Source organism: Pempheris klunzingeri, chromosome 20 (assembly GCF_042242105.1).
Source record: "Pempheris klunzingeri isolate RE-2024b chromosome 20, fPemKlu1.hap1, whole genome shotgun sequence".
Taxonomy (NCBI): domain Eukaryota; kingdom Metazoa; phylum Chordata; class Actinopteri; order Acropomatiformes; family Pempheridae; genus Pempheris; species Pempheris klunzingeri.
The window spans coordinates 271,341-276,340 of NC_092031.1; the positions used below are offsets into that span (position 1 = coordinate 271,341).

Below are 5,000 nucleotides of genomic sequence, written 5' to 3' on the forward strand. Positions count from 1 at the left end.
TTGTTTCAGCCTGAGGGTGGCGCTAGAGGACAGGTCATGTGACCACAGTGACGGGGCTCAGACATTAAACCTGATTAAATCAACACCACAAACGGCAACTACACAGAAATAATTCAGGTTCATCAATAAAAAGCCAAAAGGGAGACAACTGACGACACTTTTAATGCTTTACCGGTGGACTCCCATGATGCACTGGGCTCCTCTCTCCTCCTCTTCCTCTCCATCCTGATGCTTCATGTGTCTTTAATGTCTGTTACTAACTTGGTATCTTCCCCGGAGCCTTTCTGTGCTTTTCTCATCTCTCAGGTTCCTGTGGATCCTGGTCCTGGTTCTCCTGCTGTGGTTCTCTGGTTCCTGTGGATCCTGGTCCTGGTCCTCCTGCTGTGGTTCTCTGGTTCCTGTGGATCCTGGTCCTGGTTCTCCTGCTGTGGTTCTCTGGTTCCTGTGGATCCTGGTCCTGGTTCTCCTGCTGTGGTTCTCTGGTTCCTGTGGATCCTGGTCCTGGTTCTCCTGCTGTGGTTCTCTGGTTCCTGTGGATCCTGGTCCTGGTCCTCCTGCTGTGGTTCTCTGGTTCCTGTGGATCCTGGTCCTGGTTCTCCTGCTGTGGTTCTCTGGTTCCTGTGGATCCTGGTCCTGGTCCTCCTGCTATGGTTCTCAGGTTCCTGTGGATCCTGGTTCTCCTACTGCGGTTCTCAGGTTCCTGTGGATCCTGGTTCTCCTACTGTGGTAATCTGATGCACAAATGAAAATACATGATGTAAAATAAGACGTAGGAATGAACTACTGAGTAAAAGTGCTTCAAAGTGAGTGAGTGTAGAATCAGACTGATTTCAGAGTCAGATGGAGCTGAAGACATCAGGACCATTCACTGTTAACACACGTGTGAATGAAGGTAACAGTATAATACTACTAATACTACTAATGATACTACTACTAATAGTACTAATGATACTACTAATACTACTTATAATACTAATGCTATTAATACTACTAATGATACTACTACTAATAACAGTACTAATACTACTACTAATGATACTACTAATAGTACTAATAATACTAATCAGAATCAGAATTACTTTAATAATCCCCAAGGGGAAATAGCTTTTTGTTACACACAGCTCCAAAAGAATAAGAATAAGAATAAGAATACACTTCAAACACAAAGTAAAATATAAATATATAAAAGTATGAATAAAAAAAAGATGTATTAAAAATTATTATTACAAATTATTACACAGAGGTAAATTACTGCACCAGGTGAGTCCAGAGTCTAATAATAATAATAATAATAATACCACTACTAATAAAAATATATAACAACATGCACAATCATAGTAAGGCGCTGTACTATATAATACCAATAATACTACTACCACTACTACTACTACCAACAATAATATATAACAACATGTACACTCAGAGTGAGGCGCTGTACCATATTATAATAATAATAATAGTGATACAAATAATACCACTACTAATAATAATATATAACAACGTGTACCTTCAGAGTGAGGAGATGTGTTATATAATACTAATACTACTAGCACCAATAATATATAACAACATGTACACTCAGAGTGAGGAGTTGTATAGATTAATGGCCACAGGCAGGAAGGATTTCCTGTGGCGCTCTTTAGTGCATCGTGGTACAATTAGTCTGACACTGAAAGAACTCCTGTATCTAACCAGCACTTCATGGAGAGGGTTGGACACATTGTCCAAAATAGCTCCCACTTTGTGAAGCATTCTCCTCTCTGACACCACCGTCAGAGAGTCGAGCTTCACTCCTACAACGTCACCGGCCCTGCGGATCAGTCTGTTCAGTCTATTGACGTCCTCTACCCTCAGCCTGCTGCCCCAGCACACCACAGCATAGAAGATAGCACTGGCTACCACAGACTCATAGAACATCCTGAGCAGAGTCCTGCAGATGTTGAAGGACCTCAACCGCCTCAGAAAATAGAGACGGCTCTGGCCCTTCCTATAAAGGGCATCAATGTTCCTCCCCCAGTCCAGTTTGTTATCAATGTGTACCCCCAAGTACTTATAATACTCAACAATGTCCACACTGACCCCCTGAATGAAAACAGGGGACACCGGCACCTTGGTCCTCCTCAGATCCACCACCAGTTCCTTTGTTGTCCACAACAGCCCTGTACTCGACCTCATCACCCTTGCTGATACATCCAACCACCGCTGAGTCATCAGAAAACTTCTGGAGATGACAGGTCTCCGTGCAGTAGTTGAAGTCCGTGGTGTAGAGGGTGAAGAGGAAAGGAGAGAGGACAGTCCCCTGTGGGGCCCCGGTGTTGCTGACCACTCTGTCTGACACACAGCGTTTCAGGCGCACATACTGTGGTCTGCCAGTCAGATAGTCCACAACCCAGGACACGATGGCGGGGTCCACCTGCATCGCTGCCATCTTCTCACCCAGTAGACCTGGGCTGATGGTGTTGAAAGCACTGGAGAAGTCAAAAAACATGACTCTCATAGTGCTCGCCATCTTGTCCAGGTGGGTGTAGACGCGGTCAAGCAGGTAGATGATGGCATCCTCCACTCCAAGTTGGGGGTCCAAAAATGATTTGACCACGGGCCGGAGCTGCTCCAAGATGAGTCTCTCCAGGGTCTTCATGATGTGGGAGGTCAGCGCCACAGGTCTGTAGTCCTTAGAGTCACCAGGGCGCTGCGTCTTCAGCACAGGAACTAGGCAGGACGTCTTCCACGTCACCGGGACCCTCTGCAGACTCAGGCTCATGTTGAAGACATGCTGAAGAACTCCACAGAGCTGGATGGCACAGGTTTTGAGCACCCTGGGGCTGACACCATCAGGGTCTGCAGCCTTGCCAGACTGAAGTTTCCCCAGCTGTCTTCTAACATCTTCAGCTGTGATAGTCACTGAAGATGGGGGTGAGGGGGTGGGGATAGAGGTGAGAGAGTGGCCTTCCCTTGAAGATGAGAGGCTGCAAGGAGGGTGAGGGGGAGAGAGTGGAGTAGGTGTTGTTGGGGGTAGAACAATCGAGGTGTTGATGGTAGTGTCTGTAGGGAGTGCAGGGGCCTGGGCATCAAATCTGTTGAAGAACAGATTAAGTTCATTGGCCCATTCCACACTGCCTTCAACTCCACTGTTGCCAGCTGACTTAAAACCAGTGATGGTTCTCATCCCTCTCCAGACCTCTCTGTTGTTGTTTTGCTGAGTTTGGGTAACGGTGAACAGTCTCTACTGGAACAATGGAGTCTACACAGAAGTTGATATAGTCCGTGATGCACTCTGTGAGCCCGTCGATGTCTTCTCCATTTGGCTCACAGAGTGCCTGCCAGTCTGTGACCTCAAAACATCCCTGCAGTTCCACATACACCTCTTCCGACCATCTCCTCACTGTCTTTATGGTCACAGGCTGTCTTTTAACCAGAGGCAAATAAGTGGGACTGAGGTGTATGAGATTGTGGTCAGACCCAGTGTTGGTCAAGTTACTTGGAAATAGTAATAAGTTACTGATTACTGATTACTTCTCCAAGAAAGTAATCCAGTTACTTTACTGATTACTTACTTTTAAAAGTAATTAGGTACTTTAATTACTTTACTTAGTTACTTGATGCACAACCTGAATACACTATAAAACAATAGACCTTTCAGCCTAATTCTATTCTTTCTGCATATTCTGTTATAGAAAACTGAATCAAATGAAACTGTCTTTTTTAAAACTTGTTTTATCAGTTTCACTCTTTTAACTTTATGCACATTACATCACTAAGTCCTGTCGCTCTCAAGTCTATTTTCACCTGTTTAGCAGGAGAGGGGCCCTCCAAGTTTCTCCCGGTGGAACTGGATGTGGTAGCCGCAGCGGGCATGTCGGTGGGGGGAACCGGGGGTTTGACATTCCCGTGCCGGCTAGCTAGGTGCTTGGTTAAATTTGAGGTGGAATTTTTTGATGTGGATAAAGGTTTTCTTCCCACGCACAGTGTACAGCGGACGCTAATATTTTTGTCACCTATTACCGAGTCAAACTCAAAGTAATGCCGGTACTTCCAACCATTAAACGCTGTATGTTCCTGCTCCATGTTGTCTCTTGTTCTTCACTTCACCTGTCTGTTGTTTACCACTGACGTCGCGCCGCTAATACGTCATTGTCACGAGACAGTCTCACAAAACAAAATCACGATCTAGTAACGCAGTAGCACAGTAACGCAGCCTGAAAGTAACAGTAATCTAATTACTGTTTTTGCAATTGTAATCCCTTACTTTACTCGTTACTTGAAAAAAGTAATTAGATTACAGTAACGCGTTAGAAGTAACGCGTTACTGCCCATCAGTGGTCAGACCTGCCCAGAGGGGGGAGGGGAGAGGAGCTGTATGCATCCTTCACGTTAGCATACATCAAGTCCAGGGTCCTCTCCTCTCTGGTGGAACAGTTCCCGTACTGGGTGAAGTTGGGCAGAGCCTTTGCCATGGTGACATGGTTGAAGACAGAGATAGCAGTGAGTGCACTCTGGTGTAGATTCTGTACCCGGGCTGTGGCGGAGTGGATGATGTCACACGCTGAAGTTGGGTTGGCAGAGGGAGGAATGTAAACAGTCACCATGACAACATGTGAAAACTCCCGTGGCAGATAATATGGACGAAGACCAACAGCAGACAGTTCAGTGTCCGGGCTGCAGATGAGCTCCTTGATAGTAACATGAGCAGGACTGCTCCACCTGTTGTTCACCAGAACGGCCCCCCTCCTCTCCGCTCACCGCTCCTGGTGCAGTCCCTGTCGGCACGAACAGTTTGGAAGCCACCGATGGAAACATCGTCGTGGGGAATGTCCTGATGCAGCCATGTCTCCGTAAAGCACACCAGACTACACTCCCGGTGCTCCATCTGACTCCTGGCTAACTCTGTTAGCTCCTCCATCTTGTTTACCAGCGATCTCACGTTGCCCATAGTAACGATGGGGAGACAGGGTTTAGATTTCTTTTCCTCCATACGCCTCCTGGTTCTTCTTTCCTCTGCA

At 46.3% G+C, this 5,000-nt stretch overlaps 1 protein-coding gene across 1 annotated transcript in view; it reads right to left on the minus strand.

The window, feature by feature from the left end:
* Positions 1–1,256: 1,256 nt before the first annotated feature.
* lipf (lipase, gastric) overlaps positions 1,257–5,000 on the minus strand; it is a 133,015-nt gene continuing 129,271 nt past the window's right edge. The window contains exon 12 of the mRNA XM_070852339.1: positions 1,257–1,273. The gene's annotated coding sequence lies outside the window, so the exon portion shown is untranslated. The remainder of the gene's footprint in view (positions 1,274–5,000) is intronic.